At 43.8% G+C, this 25,154-nt stretch overlaps 1 protein-coding gene across 7 annotated transcripts in view; it reads right to left on the bottom strand.

Annotated features, from left to right (window-relative positions):
- Window positions 1-24,908, bottom strand: part of SNCAIP (synuclein alpha interacting protein) — a 163,925-nt gene extending 139,017 nt beyond the window's left edge. For 3 of the 7 annotated variants that reach the window (XM_027546963.1, XM_027546969.1, XM_027546964.1), the window contains exon 1: window positions 24,124-24,358. The gene's annotated coding sequence lies outside the window, so the exon portion shown is untranslated. Of the gene's footprint in view, window positions 1-24,123; window positions 24,359-24,576; window positions 24,655-24,744 lie in introns of those variants that run through there. The other 4 variants (XM_027546966.1, XM_027546965.1, XM_027546967.1 and 1 more) reach the window with 4 other exon arrangements.
- Window positions 24,909-25,154: the final 246 nt, after the last annotated feature.

Genomic DNA, 25,154 nt, shown 5'->3' with positions numbered 1-25,154 from the left:
TTTGCATAGGGGACAACGAAATAGTTCACATGCTGTTTATTCTAGGACTACCGTAAAGTACATGAGTTTAAGCACACTATGTGAGTTTGAGCAAACTCCAGGAGACAGTTAAGGTCAGGGAAGCCTGCAGTTCATGGGGTTGCAAACAGCCAAACACAGTTTAGAGACTGAACAACAGAACTGTAAAACTGCACAATATTCACACATTTTCTATAAGGAAATTTTTCAATTACAAACTGTGTGTGAAGTCACTCAGTCGTGTCCGACTCTTTGCGACCCCGTGGACTGTAGCCCACCAGGGTCCTCTGTCCATGGGATTTTCCAGGCAAGAATACTGAAGTGGGTTCTAAAAGTAACAATTTGTCTAATATGAACCCAGTTTGAAGATGAGGCTTCATTATTACAATAATTTCTCTAATCCACCCTATATTTTCCTCTTTAAATTTCACTAACTTCTGTCCATTGATACGACCCTGTGTGCCCACTCTTACTCATTACTTCTACCCTGAAAGTGTCTCAAGTATGAATCAAGTGTTGACCTCGAACAAAGACCTAACTGCCAACTCATTCGTTTGTACAGTGAACACTTAAACTTTTACAAAGCATCTTAATTTGTCACAGATGTCTGAGAGACAAAGCAATATAAGGACCAAGGGCATGGGCTTGGATCTGAGGTACCAGGTTCAAATCCCAGCTGGGCCTCTTGTTAGCTGTGTAACTTGAGCAAAGTGCTTTAAAACTTGCTGCTGCTACTGCTGCTAACTCGCTTCAATTGTGTCCGACTCGGTGCGACCCCATAGACGGTAGGCTCTCCCGTCGCTAGGATTCTCCAGGCAATAACACTGGAGTGGGTTGCCATTTCCTTCTCCAATACATGAAAGTGAAAAGTGAAAGTGAAGCTGCTCAGTCGTGTCTGACCCTCAGTGACCCCATGGACTGCAGCCTTCCAGGCTCCTCCATCCATGGGATTTTCCAGGCAAGAGTACTGGAGTGGGGTGCCATTGCCTTCTCCCGCTTTAAAACTTCCTTCACTTCAATTTTTTTCTCCACCTATACAGTGGAGATGCTAATCATTCCTAGCTCACTTGGGCTATGGTGAAGCTGAGTTAACATTTGTAAAGCATCTAGGACAGTGCCTGCATATGGTTTGAACATCTTTCCTATCACTGGTTTGCCACTCTGTTTTCATTTCCCTGAGTTCTTCTTATCACCTCTTCAGAAGTTGCAAGCCTGTTACAGCCTCCTCTCATACTGTCACCTGACTTACCCTCTTAATCCATTGCTCTGTGCTTCCCAAAGCTCAGTTTTCCATATCAACCTGCTCTTCCTAGTGGCCTCCATACCCAAACACAGCTTCCATTTGCCCATTGTTTCTGACTTATTCCCAACTATCTCCAAAAACCTTACTGGTAGCATGATGAAATGTAAAGTGCAATTTGTGAACATGACTAACCAGAGAGGCACACAAAATACAGGACTGCTACTGTCATGCAGTCACGCAACGGTTTTTTTAGTGAGTTACCAGCTCAGGCAGGTCAAGAACCGCCTGCCAATACAGGCGATGCAAGAAACTCAGGTTTGATCCCTAGGTTGGGAAGATCCCCTGGAGAAGGAAATGGCAACCCACTCCAGTACTCTTGCCTGGGAAATCTCATGGACAGAGGAGCCTGGTGGGCTACAGTCCATGGGGTTGCAAAGAGTCAGACACAACTAAGCACTTGCACACTCACATAGTAAACTCAGCCTTGCCTAAATCCGGCAGAGCTGCTCAAGGGAAATGGGAAACAACTAGAATGTAAGATTTTCAAGTTTCAAATGAAATATAAATTTGAATTTTGAAGAACCCACTGCTTTTTTGTAAATGAGGTATGGTCTCTGTCAGCAAAGGGCCTTTATTTCTACTCTATCTAATACCATAAACAACAACACGAGCTCTGGCTCACGTTCCCGAAACTCTTCAGAGCTCTGCAAGGTAGAAAAGAACTCTATCTTGCTTTTATAATAGCTACTGTGTACTGGCTACACAAGGCGGGCAGCAGTAAAACCTAGTGGGAGTCAATACACTGAGTAGACAGGACTCGGAAAATACCCAACCAACAAATAGGATCCGTAATAATGTGACATTTTTATAGTCACATTTTAAAACTATAACAGCACCTGAATGGTACGTATTATGGTATTTCAATTTAGTCATTTATCTAAAAATGAGTTTTATCTTGCCTCATAAATAAACAGTGACATTCCAGCAATTTGAAAAGCTCAGCTTCACCTTTTGCTGCAAAGCTCTTTTTACAACTGCAGAAACATGCCCTTTTGTGCCATGTTGCTTAATCTTTGATTTATGGCCCTTATCTTTGTGCTAACCTCTTTCTGTAAACTACATGAAGTTTGCACAAGCTCAGCTATTTCATTCTCATTTCTAATCTTAATGGGTTAGTTTCTCCCTAGTGGCCATGTCTCTCTATCAAACAGGATAAGGAGAAAGTATTCACTCTTTAAGTTCACCAAATATTATTCAGTGTCTCAGTACATTCTCAGTCTGAAATAAGTAACGCATTTCCCTAAAAGCCTTGGCAAGCTCTTGCAGAAAGCCTTTCCTTTCTGCTGCCCCCTGCTCCTCCCTCTGCTTGCCCCAGTGGGCCCCCTACAGGCAACGGCTGCCTCCCCGCCCTCCTCACACTTCACTTCCACTGGACACCCCCAGCTAGCAGGTTGGGAGAGGAAAATGAACACGGCAGCTCAGAATCACTTCTCCTCCAGTTCCATCTTGTCCACCTTTCAGTGGCGATGTCTGGATATTTACAGAGTCACTCCAACTTCTCCCAGAGTCTTTCTACGGCTCTAGGTTAATTAAGGAAACACTGGAGATGTCTTGGATGGAAGTGTACTTGATTTGAAGGAAATCTGCACCTTGTTCAAGGTCCAAGATGATGGAATAATGGTAGTTTCTTAAGTCTTCCTTCACCTGTATCCATATGTTATAGACTTGGCAGGTGTACTTCAAAGTTTGTGCTCTGGGGTTGCTGCTAATGACTTGTTTCATCACAGATGGATTTTCTTCTCTGTTTTTTCATTACTTATGTTGTTTGGAGGTAGAAGAAAAGGATTTCAACTCTACTATTTAAAATAGAAGTCTTTAGAAAATATTTGTAAAAGTATAGAAAGATGCTGATGATATAATACAAGTGAAAGAAATCCAGCATATAAAAGAATATATCCAGGATGGCACATAATTATGATGTGACATCAAATACATGAAGGGGATAACACAACAAAATGTCATCATTTTCTCAGGGTTGGAGAATGATTTAACATTTTTTTAATTGATATTTCCTTGTATTTCCCAAATTTTGTTTTGAGTTTTTAGTGAATAAGCATTACATTATATTCAGTAAACAATGTTTACAAAAATACATCCATGTAGCAGCACAATCTTGTCTAGGAGTCTTGACTAAGCACAAACTTACATATGTACATTTCTTCTTTCAACAAATATTTACTGAATTTCTGCCAGGCATTATGGTAGGTTTGGGGAATATAGCAGTGAACAAATGAAAGTCTTGCACACAGCAACTTCTATTCAGGTTGGGGAGATGGATGATAAATAAGCAAATAAAGCTAGTTTATGTTAAGTTGGGATAAGTGCTACAACACAAAAAATAACATAAGGTAAAGGTACAGAGAATGACAATGGATTGAGAAGCGCCACCAAATGTTATTTTCTTCCCAGGTGGCTCTGGTGGTAAAGAACCCGCCTGCCAGTGCAGGTCTCATAAGATGTGGGTCTGATCCTTGGGTAGGGAAGATCCCCTGGAGAAGGGCATGACAACCCACTCCAATATTCTTGCCTGGAGAATCCTATGGACAGAGAAACCTGGTAGGCTAGAGTCCATAGGGTCACAAAGAGTTGGACATGACTGAAGCAACTTAGCTTACATGCACACGCACCAAACGCTTTGTGTCTGCATCAATCAAAGAAACTGAGGAAGACGAAGATAAAAAGCAGACATTTAGAAAAGACTTGTTAAGTCAATCCTACAGGTTAATTCTGTGTTCATTATCAGTTAGTACTTAAATCAATATATATTTATTTCTGGGCAATTCTCCTTAAGGACACAATATTTTTATCTTGAAATATATATGAATTATATCTTAGGAAACATTTGGAAAGTGGCATATTTCAAGGATTTTTTCTATTAAGATGTTTAATTAGCTAAAATAATGAATAGTAAAAGGGACTATTTAATGAACATTCAACACCAATGAACTCGAAAATTCCCACCATAAGGACTTAACTAGGTATCATATTTTAATACACTGTGTCTTAAATGATTACTGATCACTTTCATTGTTCACCTGACCAACTATTTTCAGGAAGTATGTGGGAAAACTAAGTGCACTTAGGCTGAAGCGTAGCAAAAACAAAGTCCCTTGAAGTGTATCTTACGAAACAAAATTGTCATTTTAAATATGAAACAAGGCAACACTTCACCCATATTAACACATCTACCAAACATGATGAAAGCCCATCGAAATCCATGAGTGTAAGTGCGAATACAGTCACTGCTCCCTTTCCCACCTTTACTAAGTCGTGTGGGTTTACACGGAGCTGAGACCACACTTCACTGATTGCTTGCTACAGCCCAGCCTGCTCCAGAAGCACATGCTTTCTTTTATTCACTGAATCATTAAAACACCCCAACAAAGAAAGTACCTCTACTTTGGAGGTAAAGTCATTTCTTCCAGGTCCTATAGCTGGTAAATGACTGAGCCAGAACTCAAGCCTGGCACTCTGATTCCAGGGTCCTCACTTTTAACCATTACTTCCATGAGTCAGAGCAAACTCTGGAAGATGGTGAAGGATGGGGAAGCCTGGTGTGCTGCAGTCCACGGAGTCACAAAGAGTTGGGCACAACTGGGTGACTGAACAACAACACCCCAACTGACAATCCTTCAGCTTACAATGACCACTGGAATCTTCACTTTTTGACCCTGAAAGAATTCTGAATTACATTACATACTTCCACACCTGAGCAATTTTGGACTTAATTTAATAATCGTATGTGTACATTTAATTTTAAATATCTCTTTTAAGAGCCATCACAATTACTCTCTCAGGATATGTCTGCTTGTACCTTTGTTTCCTCTCGGGCTGTTGCCTCATAGCTTACTTCTGCACCTAGACATTTTTTCCTCTCATCCTAATGAAGTTGTTGCACCAAAGTTATCAGACTTGTAAGTTAAACAAAGTAAGTTTCACAGCAAGTTCTATGTAAGGAGCACATGCTGGGTTCTCTATTCTTCCATTCAGTCACCTAGCTAGCCATCCGTTCAGTACCTCTAGGAATCACTGTAACATTGGGTTGGCCAGAAAGTTTTGTTTGGGTTTTTCATACCATCTTATGAAGAATTCTTTCCACTGGGTTTCTACTGCCTCTACCCTTGTATGTGCACATGTACATGTATGCTAAGTCATTTCAGTCATGTCCAACTCTGCGCGACACCCTCTGTCCACGGGGATTCTCCAGGCAATAATATTGGAGTGGGTTGCCAGGCCCTCCTCCAGGGAATCTTCCCGATCTAGGGATTGAACCCTCACCTCTTACATCTCCTGCACTGGCAAGCGGGTTCTTGACCACAAGTGCCACCTGGGAAGGCCCTACCCTAGTATAGATATCTTTTCAATTCTTACTTGTTTTGATAAAATACTGTCTTTACTGAACTCCCTGTAACAAATCTCTTGCCCAATCTTTACTTTTCTTCCACATTCCTTTTCTAAATCATAGCTTGATTTTGTTTTTTCCCTTAAAAGAGAATATATGTAAATAAATTAGCACCCTGCTTGGCCTACAGTGAGTGCTTTGTCAACACTATTATTTTGCTGTAACTCTGAGCTAGACACGAGTGCTGGGAAGATGGCAGACATGAATGAGACATGGTGCCTGATGCTGAGGAGCCTGAAATCTAGTGGAGGAAAACAAACAAACCTATCACCACATACTTGTAGAAACACCTCACCCTGACCTGGATGGAGGCAGTGGTGCAAAGGAGTGAGCAGACAGGGTAAGAAGGCTGGGAACAGGAACAGGAAAATGCCCAGGCGACTAACAGACGGGAAATTACAGGTGCTCCATGTCACTGAAAAAGTCTGGAGAAGGGTAGGGGATTGATCATGGGCCCCAGGAGGCTGGACAAGCAGGCAGAGCCAAAATCCTATGGATTTGTATGTCGTGCTGATGTTTTGGATTCTATCCACAGGCAATGAGAACCTGCTAAAAATTTTACTAGCTGTCACTTATGCAATAATTAGAAAGATCAACCTGGTAACCATGAGATAACTGAACAGAAAGGGAGATGGAGCTGAGTTAAGAGGCTGCAGGGGTAACCAAAGAGAAAGATGACAGCAACCTAAATAAAGATACTGGAACTAGGCATGGAAAAGAGACAATAATGTTGAGAGTAACTGAATAAATAAGTAAACTTATTGAGATGATATCAGGAGATACTGGGGGTTCCAGAGAAGAGAGTGTCATGGATGACTACCTTGAAAACTGGGGCCATTGTCTAAACTAAGAATCAGAACAGAGTCAAGGTCTTGAGGGAAGGGTGATGGGTTTACTGTGGGAGTGGAGATTTTGTGACAGCCGATGAAACATCAAAATGTAGGTAAGCAGAGGATAAAGGGGATCTGTAGCCCAGGGCCAGAGATAAAAATTTGAAAGTCACCAACACAGATGATAGTATGAACCTCAAGCATAGATGACACAAGAGTCTGTGTAGGGTCATTTGTTAGTATCACTCACTGAAATAGATAGGCTCCTTTCTTCCATACTGCGAAACAGATAAAGATTTGGCTCCAGCTAACATTATCACCTGCCACTCCACACCATATATCTTACTGTGAAGTCACATCAAAATACTTACAATTTCTCAAGTCTGTTAGACCCTAACACTCTTCCTGAAGTTTTCTGCTTGGTGATCTCCCACTTGGCCTTAAACTCTTAAACCAAATGTCAATTTTCCTGAGAAACCTTGATAATCTGACCACCTTCCTCCAGATTCTAGGTGGACTTCATTACTCCCAACCCCTTCCTACTACAGCACTTGGCCTATGCCTCTACTATTGATAGCCAATTATGTCCTGCACTAGACAGAAAGTTCAGAGAAGGAAATGACTGCCTCTATACAGCAAAGAGTATTAAAGCATGTTTACCAAATGACTATGTAAAGCAACATGTCCTTCATCTGCAAACACCATCTATTACTCAATTTAAAAAACCTATGGCTATATCTGTTTGGCAAGCAGCCATGGAAGGTTCTTGGGTACAGTGTGATATTTTTAGGATCACTTAGTATGATCTACTAAGAACTTTATTTTATTCCCACACTGCTGGTATGCATGTCAACACAACTGATGTGCTGAAAACAGTTGTTATCATTTGGAATAATAACTACAATGAATATATTACTAGTTCCTCTTGGTGACTATGCCACTGTATTTCACTCAATATGAAAAAAAAAATAGGAAGAGAGAAAATCTAAACAGAAGTAGATGGGTGGAAGGAAGCAATGGGAGGCTTCATGAGGGTCAAGTGGGAGATTGCTATGGCACTTGGATATGATGTCTCCTCCATAAAGGACAACTTAAGACAATAAATAAACATGTAGTTGAGAAAGTTTCCATTTGTTAAGTGCCCAATATATAAAAGGCATATTCTTTATAAAGAAAGACAACATCAATCTTACCTGGATGCGCTTTTGAAGAAAACGTTAAAGAATAAAAAGAGATCCAAATGTTCAAACAATAATCCTTTCTTCTAGAAGCATTAGCCTCTCTGGAAACGAGATATCTGTTTTTGCCACTTAGCTCCTTGAATGGAAGGGAGAATCTATAAATCCTCATATGGACTGACATCAAAAGGCCTTTCAGATTGCTATCCCTCCCTTGACTCTGTTGCTGCTAAGTCGCTTCAGTCATGTCCGACTCTGTGCGACCCCATAGACAGCAGCCCACCAGGCTCCCCTGTCCCTGGGATTCTCCAGGCAAGAACACTGGAGTGGGTTGCCATTTCCTTCTCCAATGCATGAACGTGAAAAGTGAAAGTGAAGTCGCTCAGTCGTGTCTGACTCTTAGCGACCCCATGGACTGCAGCCTTCCAGGCTCCTCTGTCCATGGGATTTTCCAGGCAAGAGTACTGGAGTGGGGTGCCATCGCCTTCTCCCCCTTGACTCCACTTAACTGTAAAAAAAAAAAAAGAGAGAGAGAGAGACATTTCTGAAACTCACTTTCTTTATAATTTCTTAGTGAATATGTATACAATTTTTCCAGGATATTTAAAGATGTATCCACATGTTCTGAAATTTCAACAACTATGACAAATGGAAAGACATTGTAGGATGTTTAGTTTTTCAAACTGATCACTGCTCCTTCAGGGAAAGCATTAGTTTTCATTCTTGCCAAACAGTGTAATGAGTGTACTATAAGTTAAGATGAGATGGCTCCAATTATCACAGAGTGGGCTATTTTATATGACTTAAGAATGAGAACACTTCAATGGTAGTAAGAAAAATGTGTACTATATAAGCATCATAATGCTGGTCTTTTATTCAGCTGTGAGTATAAACAAATAGATCTACCCTCAAGAGTCTGTAAGAAATTCAGTGCTAAGGATCATATATCTTCACACCACCAAGAGGGCACAAATGTGAAAATGCTGAGCCCCAGCTCTTACAGTAATTAAGGTGAAGATGCTGAGGTGTCCATGACTCAACCCAATTATTATTTAGCAGTCACAAATAGACTGTATTATATTTGGCATATCCATTTACTCCAAGTAGGTTATGTTTCAAGTTAGTAAATACTTTGAAGTTGTAACTTTCTTTTCCAGACATTATTGCGACTCTGTACCCTGTACAGAGAAACAAGGACAAAAATCTTCAATTCACTTCTTCAGTTCTAGAATGGAAGTACTGAGTGCCTTAGCTCTTGACTTCTCTGTTTCACTTTTTCCACTTTTAACATCTGCAACATGGTAGTTATTTACTTCTTGTCTTTTAAAAACTTGAAAACATCATAATCACAATGAATATGACAAACCCAATATTTTGTAGCAGACAACAACTGCTGATGATAATCATATTTAACCTTGTTGAATACTTATTATGAGTTGGTCATTGTTTTAAATCCTACCTAAAACATGTCATTCTTACAATGACCTCTGAAACAGGTAACCACTTGTGCCAGATTCCCACGAGGAAACAAGTGGCACAGTCAAATGCAATTTGTGGGTATTTTAATAAAGAGACCATTTGCAAAGGTGTGGGCTGGGTTTGAAGAAACTACAAGAGATAGTGTAGTACCCTAAGCTAATAAGACCAAAGGGGAGCAGTTATCAGTATGAAGTAGCCGCAGGAGGGCATAGTTACCAGAATTCAGAAAGTAGCCTTAGGGAGATGCTCAAGTGCCAGGAGCTCATCTCCTGCTGATGCCTCTCACTGACCAAACCCAATCAGAAACCAGGAAACAAGCCTGCTGATTCAGTCCAAATATCTCAGCACACAGAGTAGGCTGAGAAAGGAATAGAGTGGATTAGAATCCATTTGATACCATCATCCCAAACTTAGAGTAAGTGAAATAATCAGCAGATATCTGGTAGTGAAAGATAAAATCATATCAAAATATCCAGAGGTTCAGTAAGCTGCCCCAGATCACACACACACAGTAAGAGACTAAGCCAGCCTGTGCTCTGAGACTCATGACCAGTGTAGCAGTCTGCCTTCATGCACCATCTCTGACCCACATCGTTTATAAGCATGCTGTTGGGTGTTTCAGGTGACAATGAGAATAACAAAAAATAATCAACACCCTCTAGAAGCTTGTAACCTGTGTGCCAGTTTTGTTATCTCTCCATCTTACTACTATCAAATTTCCAAATTCCCTTCTAGCATCAAAAGTTCCATAAAAGCAGGTCTTAAGACTCTTACAATTCCTTCCCTATTCCAACTAGTGGCTGGGCAGTGAGACCTTCCATCACATAGTATTTTGCCCAAGTGTTTGACAGTATCCTGCTTCAGAGGGATACTCTGAATATAAATTACACAGGTTACACAATGATATCTTTTGAGAAGACAAGCGTTTATAACCTCTATTTACTGCACTGAAGTAAACCTTCAGTCTTATAATTGATACATTTACTTGCAAGACATGCTGAAGGACTCATTTATCCAGCCAGCATGTATTAATCATAAGTATGAACCTAAAACTGTGCCAGGTACTTGCACAGACTGAGAAAACATTTTTACCAAAATCAACAAGAGGTTTTCTAACAGAAATGAGCCCTTAATTATCCAGAGGGAAATTTAAAGTGTGGTCCCTTGGACTGCAAGGAGATCCAACCAGTCCATTCTAAAGGAGATAAGACCTGGGTGTTCTTTGGATGGAAGGAATGATGCTAAAGCTGAAACTCCAGTACTTTGGCCACCTCATGTGAAGAATTGACTCATTGGAAAAGACTCTGATGCTGGGAGGGATTGGGGGCAGGAGGAGAAGGGGACAACAGAGGATGAGATGGCTGGATGGCATCACTGACTCGATGGACGTGAGTTTGAGTGAACTCTGGGAGTTGGTGATGGACAGGGAGGCTTGACGTGCTGCAATTCATGGGGTCGCAAAGCGTCGGACACGACTGAGTGACTGAACTGAACTGAATCCCCAAGAGCAGGGCTTCTCTGGTGGTAAAGAATCCACCTGCAATGCAGGAGACGAGTTTGATCCCTGAATCGGGAAGGTCCCCTGGAGGAGGAAATGGCAACCACTCCAGTATTCTTGCCTGGAGAATTCCATGGACAGAGGAGCCTGGAAGGCTACAGTCCATGGGGTCACAAAGAGTCGGACACAACTGAAGCGACTATGTACGCATGCACTCACTCACCAAGAGAGGTCATGAGCATATACGCTGGGTGCAGTCAGGATCCTGTCCCTCAGCAGTACCCTTCTCAAAAGATATAATCTCCCCAGATTCTTCTGAGTTTGGATTTAGGACAAAATCCTGTAATGAGCACAAGCCAATCAAAAGCTGTTCCTCAACACAAACAAGTGTTCTGCTATTTTCCATCTTTTAGGAAGGGCCTCTGCTTTGAAACATCAGCCCTGTGTACAAGGGCCTGCCTCCAACAGATCAAACAGAAATTCGTCCCTGTGGGTTTTTTCTTAGTTCTGCTTTTGAGCTTGGGGAGGCCATTCTTTCATGCCTAATCTTGACTGAAATAGCACATAGAAATCTCTCGTCTTTTTCAGGAACAAGGCAAATGAACTGGCATCGCTACCCCCTTTCATGCTGTGCAAGCATTAGCTTTGCATTTTTAAAAACTATTGTACAATGTGTCACGCGGTGAGGTTTGCCAAAGAGAGGGAAAGGGAAAAAGGAATAGCAGAGTTGATTTCCTACATGCAAGTTTTAATGATTTTGGAAAACCATCAACTTGGATTAAATGCTGATTCTAATTTGACAGCTTCCCACTAATGGTGAGAATGCAAAGCCATCAATTAACTGTGTGATAATTCTACATTAAAGAACAATCTATTTCCTTGGTAATTCTAATGAATGGACAAATTCATTTCATTAAAAACTCAAAAACTTGATGAAGCTTATTTTGTCCAAGAGCTCTAGGTAAGATCTTTCAAACATCCTCGAAATGTTTGCTTTAGTGCGCATACCTGGGCTTTCTGTGGCCAACAAAAGCAGCAAGACCTCTGCAGCATGAAATGCATTCACATACATTATGAGACAGAAACAAAGAAGAACTGATCAAGTCCCCTAGTAGGAAAAGCTTATGTCCCTCTTCTTACCAAGTCAATCTGTAGCTTGTGAAGAGCTGTTATTTCCTAGCAACAAGAGTGAACACTGTGCTACATTCAGGGCCCAAGATTTGTAACCACGTTAATCTGCAAGTACTCAACTTAATTAAAGATTAGACTTTTAAATTGTATTTTTAGTGCACAACAGTACCGTTAAATTATGATGATCAGCGGCTAAGTGTGCTTATGTCTGCAGAACTCGGGGAGTAAAAATGAATCATTTATTTCCATCTTGATATGACTGCCCTTCTCAGAGGCGCTTTTCTCCGAGTTCACGAGCCTTGGAGTTCATTGGAACTGTATGGCTAAAACACAGCTTGGAGACCTCATTTATGAAAATTCCTTTAAACCTTTCACCACTTTGACAAATCCAGTCCAAGTTCACTGAGCCAATTCAAAAGTAGCTCTCGGCCTTTTATAGGTTTTCAATTACACCAACACAGCAACACCAGAGCTGCATGTAGGATGAAGGACACTGCAGATAAGGAGAGCCACGGGTTCTTTTTAAGACATGCAAATGAAAGCAGCCTTCCCAAAACTCTAGCCAATAGATGAAAACCTTTGTCTGTCCTGAACCATCCTTGACTTATTAAAAAGAGATCATCAAATTACTTAAACATGGTTAGTGTTTGGTTATCTACAATAGGATGTATGCTATGATGTTTCTAGTTCTTTAGAATTTACTCTGCAAAAATATTGGCAGCTACTTTGCCCTCCAACTGTTCCAAATAAAAATTTTTTTTGAGAAATTGTTCAAAACATTCTCTAGACTTCATTCATCCTCCTCCTACATAGTCTGTGACAGCAGGATTTACTTTTCCCTGTATGCACTCTGAGAAACAAAAACCGCCAGCAGGTCAATGAGCTTTCCAGGTTGAAAATGGGAATCAACTAGAAGACAGAGGTTAGGCCTGATTCCACTTTCTATTTCAATGCACCCTTTGAGTGGCTCTGAGGCAACATACTTTTTTCTGAGACAAGAGGTCCTTAAAATGATTATATGACTTAATAGATCAAACACAAATATTTTCTCCCATTTTCAAACTTTTGACTTTATGTGAGTATGTGGTTTGTATGGTATTGTGGCAGCACCAACCTTTGAGACTTGGTTGAATGAATTATTTTACACAGCATTTATCATTAGGGTAAAGTAGACAGACAAGCGTATGAATGTTAGTTGGTTAGGAGCCTTGCAAAATTTAAATACTGTTTGTGCAAAGGCAAACTAACTTGGGCTATAAATCTCCCATTCTCTCAGGGGGCGTGGTCATGACTCTCAAACCACTGGAAGCATAGAGAAAGCTCATCATCACGACTGCAACAGCTCCCTGATGCAGCCTATCCCTTCTCTGTGGATTTAATATTCTAGATGTCAGTTGGCCTTCTTTGCAATGTCAGTAGGAGGCTTGTCCAGTGGATGAGGTTTGTTTTGGTATTTGGTCTGTCTTACTTCTTTCCCCTTCTGTTAAATAAGACCATTATGATTTAACATGCTAGACTGCAATAAGTTCCCCTAGGATTCAATACTAGAGGAGGTGTAGCTTACAGCACAATTCTAGGCTATAGTGTTCCTTCTGACTGTCCATTTGGTCTGACTCCAGTGTGGTTCTGTGGCACCAGAAAGCACCAGGGATTGAAAGGCAGGAGCCAGGGCTGGGAGGTGAGCCTCATATACCAGTCTCTTCAGTTCCTGAGATTACATACAACCTCCCCCTCCTTTAATGCATTCAAGGTCACAAATGCCAACTGTGGACTCTGAGACACTGCACTCTACACCAAGGACAGAGAGACGACCAACACATTGCCTACTCTCAAGGGCCCAGGTTCAAGAGCGCAGGCAATTGAGTACAACACCTCTTATGGGGTGACAGAGGAGATGAAGCTAAGTGTTGGGGAGACAGAGCTGGTGGTGGGGACTGAGTCTGCCCTCGGGGCTCCCAAGGCCTCTTCAGAGCCCAAGCCTGCAGGCTGCAATGGGAGCCACAAGCCACACGTGGCAAGTGAGCATGGCAAATGTGGCTGGTCTGAGTTAAGAATAAAGTGCACCCAACTATACTCAATATCTTGTAATAACCTATAATAGAAGACAATGTAAATATATATATATATATAAATATATATATATGTATAACTGAATTACTTCATGATATGCCTGAAAATAACATAGCACTGTAAATCAACTATATTTCAATAAGAATTAACATTTTAAAAATACATCCAAATTTCAAAGAGATTGGGAATGCAAAGAATCTGATTAATGATATTTAAAAATATCAGTTACATGGGGAAATGCTAGTATTTTGGATATACTGGGTTAAGTAAAACATTGCACGTGTGCTCTGCGTACGTTCTCAATAGCTTCAGTCATGTCCAACTCTTTGCAACCCCATGGACTGTGTAGCCCTCCGTGCTCCTCTGTCCATGGGAGTTTCCAGGCAAGAGTACCTGAGTGGGTTGCCATTTCCTCCTCCAAGGGATCTTTCTGACCCAAGGATTGAACCTGAGTCTCCTGCATCTCCTGCACTGGCAGGTGGATTCTTTACCACTGAGCCACCAGGGAAGCCCAAGTAAAACATTAATATTAATTTCCTGTTTCCTTTTACTTTTCTCACCATGTCTACTGGAAAATCTGAAATGAACCATGGATTCTATTACTTGTAGCAGGCAGTTCTGGTCACCAGTGGACGCTTGAGAAAATCCAGTAGGCTGTCTTGGGGTGTTGTGGATGAGAGGGGAAAAGTAGCCATAGAATGAGAGAAGGGAAAACACAGGGGACCTCACGAGGGGCTGCAAAGAGAAGAGGTTGATGGTGTGTGTGCTCCCTGAAGAGCACTTATCATTGAATTCATTTGCAGCAGACACACCACTACATGAAGGCCAAAACAAGGACAACAGTCACATCATCAATAAATGAGAAGCAGGCTCTGGTTTCCAGGGAGCCACGCTCTACTGGGACCAGACCGACCAGTCAGCCTGTCTTCATTCCATCTGTGGCTTGTCATCTGGTCCCTTTGCCTTCTCACCTGCAGAGGGGGCCTGAAAGGAAACCACTCTGCTTACTCTGCTTACTCTGTCCCCCTTTTCAGCCTTCATCTGCTCCAGCATTACAGGAGGCTCCCGTGGCAGAAGCAGCCACTAGACCAACTTTGTCAACAGAGAGGCTGAGGGCCGTCAGGACTGACAGAGGCTGGGAGTCTCCCTAGCCAGGTTTCATGTCTCACACAGTAAGAGGAACGGGCGTGGAGGCTGCAGGAAGGGGCAGTGATGCAGATCAGGGTTCAGCCTTTAATTCCACCCTCACCACTTGGCAGCTGGGTGAAGAATAAGTTCCTTCTCTGAACTTCACTCAGGACAGCTTAAAACAGGGCTCATCATGCACGTCTCTGGGGCTGGTTGGCTATGATGTGCTTTTCAGAAAGGACTGGCACATGGTGAGCACAATAAATGGTTGCATGTGATACATGGTAAACACTCAACAATGGCTATTACCGTTCTTCCAGATTACAGCTTTTAAGCAGGTTTTTAACCTGGAGTGTATGGAGCCGGGGGAAATCCACAGATGGAAACTCTTGAAATCAGATACACAGTGTGTGTGTGTGTGTGTGTGTGTGTGTACATCTTTTTTCTCTAAGGAAAGAATCTATCGCTTTCATCATAGCCTCAAAAGGCTCTCAGACTCAAAACAGGTTAAGAAACATTCTATGGCTTCCAAAATCTTTAGCTCATTTTGTGTATTCTTAGTATATGTTTCAGAGTGGTTCTCAGAATGAAGCCTCTTCAATGTCTGTTCAAGAGACCTACGCATTACACACAAGAGGACAACCTCTGTAAGAGGCCTCTATTGTCTGGCCATAGCAGAAGCAGAAGAACATGATGGGAATGCCTAAGGTAGAAATTCATCTTGATTTCAACTACCTATAGAACTGGTGTCCTTACTTCTTTAAACACATCTTTTCCCATAGTGTTTCTGACATAACGGATGGCCAAGGGAGGCAGCTGGAATGTTTTACTCTTAGGAAGTGGTCACTTCATTTTAGAGAAACAACGAAAGCATCATAACAGATGACTCAGAAGAGCCCAATCAGAGATGGGGTCTACTCCTCAATGGCCCAGCTGAGGGTCTGGCAGCTTTTCAGTCCCCAGGAAGGGAGAGCTTAGTGGCAAGCAAGCTGCTTCAACTCTTTACATGTTAGTTTTCTCAGATGGAGAGAGAGGATGATAACTTAGTACCTCCTTCCTAGAGCCTCTGTGAGGATTCACTAAGAATAACTGGAATGCCTCTGAGCTGGCAAGTACCCAACACAGAGTAAGCACCTCAGATATTAATTAATAGATAGCCTCTTTATAGTAGGAAGAAAAAATATTCCTCATCTGATCTCTGAGCCATAGATTCCAGCCTTGATATTCACTTTGGGCCACTTGCATTTTTCCAGCTCTTTTCTAAGGTAGCTTTTAGTGACCAAGTAGGAAACAAGCAGTTGGGAGAACTGACGGAAAAGTGTCTGAGCAGCATTTTCAAAAGTAACCTGTCTTCATGTCCAATGTTCTGAGAAGCAAATGTGAGAATCAAGTTAAAGGAAACAGAATCAAGTTAAGGTGATCTAAAAAAAAATCACCTTAAAAACCTGAAGGTTAACAACTCAGTACACATATCTCATTCATTCAATTAAAAAAACATCCCTATGAGAGGCACTGTTACTAAGCACAGAAATATACAAAGACGAGGAAAGGCAATGCCTTGCTCGAGACGTTCAGAGCAATGGCACAGACAGAAAGTATACCCAGTGCTGTCCCACAGGGTCAAGTCCAAGGCAGGGCCTTGGACCAGCAAAGGTTTCTCGAAAGAGTAACACTTGAGTTGTGTCAGGAAGGAGGAGCAGCTTTTCACTAGGTCAAGAAAGGAGAAACAATACTCCACAGAGACCACAACAGATGCAAAAGCATGAAAATGAGAGAGAAAATGGACACTTGGTGACCTTGAGTGCTAGAGAGGTCATCACAGCATGGGGAATTCGTGGGCAGCTAGAAGTCACTGTGCACCCTCCTCCCATCCATCCCGTGTTCAATAGGAGGCAGGGCACACATCGTGGGGAAACCCAGACTTCATGGTCAAGAGCTTGGGCTTCTTCCCCAGAGCTATGAAATTTTGAATGGTTCTTTTTTTTTTTTTATTGAGAAACAGCTGACATATAACATTACAATAGTTCCAGGTGCACCATATAATGATTTGATATTTGTATATATTATGAAATGATAATCACAAGAAGTCTAGTTAAAATCTGTCACACAAACTTACAACATTTTTCCTCGTGGTGAGTTTTTAAAACCTACTTTCTTAGCAACTTTCAACTATGCACTATAACATTATTAACTATAGTCACCAGGCTGTATATTATAGCCCCATGGCTTTCATTTTACCGCTGGAAGTTTGTACTATTTGGCCATGGACACGTGGTTCAATTTTAACTCTTTGCTCTTTAGAAGGGACTCTCAGGTAGTGGCGAGGAGAACGGCTCGGCAGGGAGAGACTGGGAGCAGCATTTCAGAGGTGACTTGTGAGGAGTGAAGGAGTTAAAAACAGTGATGACCTAAACCAGGGGTTCTCAGCCTCCAGGATTTAATGCCTGATGATCAGAGGTGGACCTGATGTAATAATAATAGAAAGAAAGCACACAATAATTGCTATGTGCTTGAATCATCCTGAAACCAACCACCCCCAACCCTGACCCTAGTCCTTGGAAAAACTGTCTTCCACAAAACTGGTCCCTGGTGCCAAAAAAGTAGGGGATCGCTGATCTATGCCGACGTAGGGAAAAAGAGTAAGACTGAGAGATGGATTCGGAGGCCCTGGTGAATGATTAGGTGGAAGTGGAAAGGAAGATGGTCAGACCAGGGCCATCCTCAGGTTTACGGCTTGGTGGCTTAGCAAGGTATACTATGTACTCTAGGGAAAACAGATGGAACAATAGGTATCTGCTGCTTCTGCTTGCACAGCCTCCACTCTCTTCTTTTCAGTATTTTCTCTTTAAAACCCACCCGTTTCCTGCTCTCAGGTCACGGGGTTTAGGAGGGTTTTACTGACCACCCTCCCCCCATAAACCTGCCCACCCTCCCATGCACCTTCCCTGGCACCCAGCCACCCCTCACATAGACTCCCTCCTGCTCCTGAAGGCTCCAGGACAGGACTGCGCCCATCATCAAGGCCGAGCCAAGGAGCATATTCCATCTCTGGCCAAAAAAACTGGTTTGGGCATGAGCATATGATCAAAGTGGTCTAATTAGAGTTAATCCTGAATTATTCTCTTTTCCCACAGGGATTAAGTCTAAAGCTGCTGATAAACATTTTACCACCATGAAGAAGAGAGAAAATCAGAACTTGGTCCTCCCTGAACTTTTCCAACATAGGAGCCAGTATATGTCCCTTCCTTCCTACTTGAACACTGGGTTTCTGTGACTTGCTGCCAAGAGTCCTGACAGATACAAAAAGTAAAGACAATTGTGTTTCAAAAAAACCCCAGGGTCTATTTTTGTAACTGGCATTATAAAACCCTGTATTTCTGTGACACTAGTACCTTAAAACATTTCAGTATACAAAAGGCATTTAGGGGACTTGATAGCCAATTCTTCTATGAATAATGAAAATCCCAGAGAAGGAAATGGCAACCCATTCCAGTATTCTTGCCTGGGAAATCCCATGGACAGAGGAGCCTGGCGGGCCACAGTCCATGGAGTGGCAAAGAGTCAGGCATGACTGAGCAACTAAACCACCACCACCAGTACCTTAAAACATTGCAATCTACAAAAGGTATTTAGGGACTTTATAGCCAATTCTTCTGTGAATAATGAAAATCCAGACCAGACTGCTTTAGAAAATGTTACTGTGGCAGATAATGGCATATTCACTCACTAATGTTTATGGAATATCTTCTGGGATATAAAAAAGTGTGGGCTCGGGTTTGAGCTGGTCCATCCCAGGCCCTTCCATAAAGCACAGCTGTGTGTGCTGCTGAGCCGAATTGTGGGATATGAGTGAGGCCAGATGTTTCAGGCCAGCCTGACAGCTGCACTCTATGGTAGGGAGGCCACCTGAATTTCAGACAGGCCACCTATAAAACAAGGCTGGCGAAGCAGCACCTCCACTGAACCCTCAGGTGAAAGACAGAAAAGAACGTGTTTTGCATTCCTCTCCCCGCTAATAAAACATCCACTGACGTTTACAGAGGAGCCTACACTGTGCTGGCTCTCTCCTGCCACTAGCATGGGTGTTAACTGTCACGAATGCACTGGTATCTCTATGTAAATGTGCCGAAAGTGTCACCTCCTACCCTGCCTACCTCCCAGTAGCTGCTACTGCTGCTAAGTCGCTTCAGTCGTGTCTGACTCTGTGCAACCCCATAGACGGCAGGCCACCAGGCTCCTCTGTCCCTGGGATTCTCCACGCAAGAACACTGGAGCGGGCTGCCATTTCCTTCTCCAATGCATGCATGCATGCTAAGTTGCTTCAGTCGTGTCCGACTCTGTGCGACCCTATGGACAGCAGCCCACCAGGCTCCTCTGTCCACGGGATTCTTAGGCAAGAATACTGGAATGGGTTGCCATTTCCTTCTCCTCCCAGTAGCCAGGCCCAAAGAAATCATCAAGTGTTCATCTCTGGCAGGGATTTGTTGGTTCTGCTACCCTGTGTCCATTCTCAATTCTGACAGCAGTGCTCCCAGGTCCTTTGAGGAAGCACCCACCTACTCCCCCATTGTGTGCTATCTGAACAGGGCTGTCAATGAACGCTTCTGGCTCAGCAGTGTGCCTGCCACTCAAACTAGGCCAAAGGAGTTCTTCCTGCTTTGCTAAGTGCAAGGGCAGAGACTTCCAAGGGCCGACAGCCAGCTGTGTGCCTCAGGAACAAGACCTTCATTTTCTACTCCCCAGTGCCCAAGAGGAGTTCCGTTTCTATCCTGAGAATGGTTCTGACTTCCCTTTGACTCTCAGGATATCCTCCAGATTGCATTTGTTTTCTGTTGCTTTACAACTAGAGAAACAACTGTACACAATCCACTGTGATTTAAACACTAAGCAATTGTAACATTCATAATATACTCTGCAGCTTATAAAGCATTCTCACGTTCATTTATCTCTTTTAATCAATCTTCCTGGCACTGAATTTTTCACCTCCCCCCAAATAAATCACTTATTGATTTCTCTATTTCTCACAACAGCACAATCATTCTTTCAGTCACTTAAGCTTTTTTAAATCTCATAATGATTCTGACTCTAGGCTTTCGCTAACCTTGTATAATCAGTCACCTAATTCAAAATATGGGATGTCCCAGATCGATCCCTGCTTCCTATGTGGCACTAGTGGTAAAGAACCCACCTGCCAATGCAGGAGATGAAAGAGATATGGATTCGATCCCTGGGTTGGGAAGATCCCCTGGAGGAGGGCATGGCAATCCACTCCAGTATTCTTGCCTGGAGAGTCCCATGAAGAGAGGAGCCTGGCCGGCTACAGTCCATAGGATCACAAAGGGTTGGACAGGACACGACCGAACGACTTAGCCCAAATGCACAGATCAATCCCTTCCTTTCCTTCCTCTCTGCCTCCACCTTTGTCAGAGCCTTCCTCACCCTTCAACAATGGATTGCTGACTCTGCTACCAGCCTACTGTCTCCAAACCATCCTCACACCACTAGCATAGAATATAGCTAAAATTTTATTATCGTTGTCATTCCTTTTCTTTCTGTGGTTTACAGAACAAAGATTACAGGACAATAATTTATAGGGCAATTCCCTAACCTCAATTCTGGGCTGTCTCCAAGTATACTTACAGTACACTATCCCTCAGCACAAAAACATTGGCTGGAACAATTATTTTCATACACATACTAGGTTGAAAAAAAATTGCCACAAATTTTTGCAGCTCCCACTGACAGCAACTGGAGTCTTTCAATACCCTCTTGAATCTGGGGAGACCCTGTGATTTGATTTGGCTGAGGGGAAGGTATAGCAAATATAATGCAAGCAGAGGCTTAAAAATCACCCTAAACTGGGGTTTGTTTTTTTGCTGCTCTTGGAATACTGCTTGTCTGTCACATAGACAAGCAGGCCCAGGCTAGTCAGCTGGAGAATGGGAGGCCCATGCCACAGTTACCTGTTAACCCGACCTAATAACTATCAGACGTAAATGAGACCATCCTAGATCATCCAAACTACCAGGTGACTGAAGATAACAGAGGAACTCAACCAAGAGCAGCAGCAGAACCACCTCGCTGAACCCAACTCGAACTACCAACCACACAACTGCAAGCAATACAGTCATTTTAAGCAATGATTTGGGGATGGTTTGTTACACAGCAATGGATAACTGAAAAAACATCTAAGCTGACTTGGTTACTTTCTCACGGGAATTCCTTTTCAATTACTGCTCACTGTCTTGGGCAATTAATCATAAAATATCTTCTTTCATGCTTTGTATCATTACTTAATATTTCATGTATCCTATTTTTCCCCTTGTAAGTTCTTTGTGAAGAGACTCTGCATTTTATATTTTTATACCCCATGTATGTACAAAGTGTATGTGGAATGACTATTTAGTAATCAATCAGCACTTTTCCAGGACCCAGCTGTCAATCATATCAATTAAAAATAAAAAAAATTAATCATGTCAACACATATTTTGATCAATAATTTTAAAAGCTTAAAAAAGGAGTGATAAGATATATAAATTATAAAATATAAAATCCGGTTATCTACAGGCATAAATCATGCATAGTATATATATTAGTAACCACTCATTGAATCATTTCCAGAAAATTAATTCTTGCAAGTAGAATCTGCACACCAATCTAAGGGGCACAAGGAAACAAGCACATAAAGGTAACAGTTTCACAGAAGCAAATGTTTGATTTTCACCAGGAAATTATTTTTCTCCCAGGACACCTATTTCTCCTATGTGGTTTGCAACCCTAATCTGACAGACTGCCAAAAACAAACCTTCTATTCTAAGAGTGTCGCTTGATTCTCTTGTTGCTATTCAATTCAATTAGATTTTTGCATTTAAAAGAAAAATTCTCTTGTGTTTCTTATAATGATGCACCTGCTCCTTGGGAGATTTCCTCTTTTGACAAGAAATGCCTTCAATCTGGCAAGAAAAATGACTCTAGGCTTTCTCTGATAATATCAAAGATCATTTGTTTGTATTAGATGTTTATGTGGGTTTTCCTCCTCTTAAGAGCAGTAAAATACTGCTGCAATTCCCTCCAAGCAACAATTCCCTCCACACAACAGTGCACAGAAAGTTTCTTGGCCTCTGTTCTGAATTTCCACTGTACACCTGCACAAGAACAGCTAGTTGAAAGTAGCGGAGCTATGACACAGTAGACAGAGAAATTCATTTGCCTTAGTCCCTACCTTTTGGATATCCATACACAGTTCTGTTCAGTTCAGTCGCTCAGTCATGTCCGACTCTTTGCAACCCCATGAATCGCAGCACGCCATATACGGTAGTAAATGTCAAATCAATAACTGCAGCATCATTTCAGATCTACCATATTGTAACCTTTCCTCATGAAATGCTTGCTCTAAATAAAATGAAGTTTATATTCAAAGCTGTATTATTTATTTTTTTTATATTTTATTTCTAACTGAGATGTCCAAAGATCTTAAGAGAAGCACCATCTTCTTTCTGTGTCTAGACCTAAAACTCCTACATATTTGGGTAATCTTCAGTTAATACTGCCTTCCAGAGAGACTTCTGCAATGGGGACAAAATGTCACACTTTTTCAAATAAAGGGCACCTGAAGGGTCTCTCCCTTCATTCCAGCCAGGCTGAACGTAATTTAACGTTGAGATGCATCAGAAATACCCAACAGACATTCTCTAGATGTGAACCCATTAGCATACTGCTTTCCTAAACCTTATCCTCTCTGCCTTTGAAAATTTCAATATATACAAATGAAATACATATTTCAACCCATTCCCAACTGGGACGTGCGCTCCATAATAAGAGAAATAGGTTTTTTGCCTTTCTGCAGATTCAGCAGGGAAAGCCATGCTTGAAAATGATGTGTTTAGAGTGACACCTTGGAGAACTGACATACTCTGCACACATGCAATCCTCATAAACCTCCCCAGACAGCCCTTATTTCATTTTGCACACTGCACCCTGGCTGGGCTCCACAGCACATGGTGTGTGGTGAGACTGTCCTGCAATGGTTCTCCCTTCTTCGCAGCTCTTTGATGGACACTTGTCAGTAATAGCCAGGAGGAGTGGGGTCTAGGCACCAGCAAGTGAAAAACGGGCCCCGACAGTAAGCTTCCTTAATTAACTTTCCCAAGGCAAGCCTGTTCCCACAGGAAAAAACACCACGTTTCCCCTCTCCTAGCGGTCCATTGAAAATGAGCAACAATGCTGTTGCCTTTTTGTTTCCTAAAGACTTTCTTCCCCGCAAGCAGTAGCGTGTTCCTCAAAGAATGCTAGTATTTCCTGTGGAAACTGTATGGCTGCCAGTAATGGCTCATAATTTTCCCTCTTTTCCTTTCGTAAAAATGAAATAAACAAAACGTGGCATTTGACAATAGCCAAATTACCAGTCACCTCGCTTACCACCTGCAGATGAGAGACATCATCGCGAAAGGAGGCCAGGGGAGAAACACTCCTGGCTACAATTGACCCGGACGAGCGGCGGACACAGGACAGCGCCCGAGGTGGTGGTCGGAGCCCTAGAGGACCGGGCAGCCAGGGGGCCGCGGTGCCCAAGAGCGAGGGGCTCCCCTTGGGCCGCGCGGCAACCCCAGGCGTCCCTCTTTTGCGATTACTATTATTATTGTTGGTACCGTTTCTATTACTATTACTTCGTCCCTGGTTACCTCAGTTCTTAGGAGCCCCGGCACTGCCCATCCCTGCCTCCCACACCATCCCAGGTGGCAGGAAGAATAAGAACCACACGAAACCGGCAAAGGAAAAGAGCAATCCTTTGGAACCTGAGGTGGGGGCTCCTCCCCCCTCCCTCAAGAAGAAGAGAAGCCGCTTGGCAGGCGCCGCCAACGTTACTATAGAGACCTCCCCCGAAACCCTTTCTGCAGAGGCACCGCCGCCACTGGAGCCGCCGGGACTCGCCGCACAAAGGGGGCCCCCCCGGGGCTCGCGGCGGGGCCGGGGGGGGGGACCCCCGCCCGGGTCGCCCGGTGCAAACTTGGAAAAGGCTCAGTCGCTCGCGCCGTCGCGCCCCACCCCCGTCTCCCCGCGGCGTCCACCCCGGGACCTGGACTCACCCCGGGCGCCCGGCGCTGCGGCTGCTCAAAAATGCGGACGGACGGACGGACAGATGGACGGCGGCGGCGGGAGCAGAAACCGCGGGAGCCGGCGGGCGGCGGAGGCGCTGCAGCGGCCCCGCTACGTCACAATGCGGCCGGGCCTCCGGCGCCTCTCCCCCCCGGGCCCCTCAACGGGCGCGCGGCAGCGGGAGGAGGGCAGCCCCGGGGCGGCGGGCTCGGAGCTGGCGCTGAGGGACGCGGAGCGCCGAGCGCGGCGCACCGCCGGGCGGGGGCGCGGTCTCCACGGCCCGGGCCGCCGCGCCCTCCCGCCGCCGCCGCGCGCCCGGCGCCCGCCCCCCGGCCCGCGAGCCCGGCTCGGCCTGACTGACGGCGACCCTCCCCCGCCCTCCCCGCGGCGCCCTACGCGCGGCGGCCCCCAGCCCCGGCCGCGCCGCCTCCTCGTCCGCGAACCTGCTCTTTTCTTCTCTACCTTTGGCTCTCACACCTCTGTGTCTTTGCTGCTCAACTGGCTGTCTCCGATCTCCTCCCCTCCCACTTTTTACCCGCTTTCTCCTCCGCCCCCCACCCCCGCTGGGCGGCCTCTACCCCCCACCCCCGGGAGATGAAATCGCCCCTCACCGTGATCCCTGCGTCAACCGCTGCCATCTCATTGGTCCCCAACCCATCCAGGGTTCCAGCCTCGGCCGGGCAGAGACACTCGGGGAGGGGGCGACGGAACGTGGGCACGGTCCTGGGAAACTGCCCTGCTTCGGGAGCCCCTTGGCAGAGGATTTTGCGTTGGCACAGTCCTAAACCCCAATCCTCCCCTCCCGCCCCCAACCCGGTCTCGCCCACCCTCGAGGACTTCGCCAAGGAAGGAAGGCTGAGGGGTCTTTGCCCGGAATGTTCCGTGCTTGAGTATGGGTGGTGGAGGGAGGAAACTGGTCTGAACTGATGGTGTTTCTAATTCAACAACGTTTAATACAACGACGGCCCTTTAGTAATATTAACTTTACTCTCAGCAGCTCTGTCTTAATTGGGAGAGGGCG

Source organism: Bos indicus x Bos taurus, chromosome 7 (assembly GCF_003369695.1).
Source record: "Bos indicus x Bos taurus breed Angus x Brahman F1 hybrid chromosome 7, Bos_hybrid_MaternalHap_v2.0, whole genome shotgun sequence".
In the NCBI taxonomy this organism is placed as follows: domain Eukaryota; kingdom Metazoa; phylum Chordata; class Mammalia; order Artiodactyla; family Bovidae; genus Bos; species Bos indicus x Bos taurus.
The sequence above is the reverse complement of the archived record's forward strand: the minus strand, read 5'-3'. Positions and strand labels throughout refer to the sequence as shown.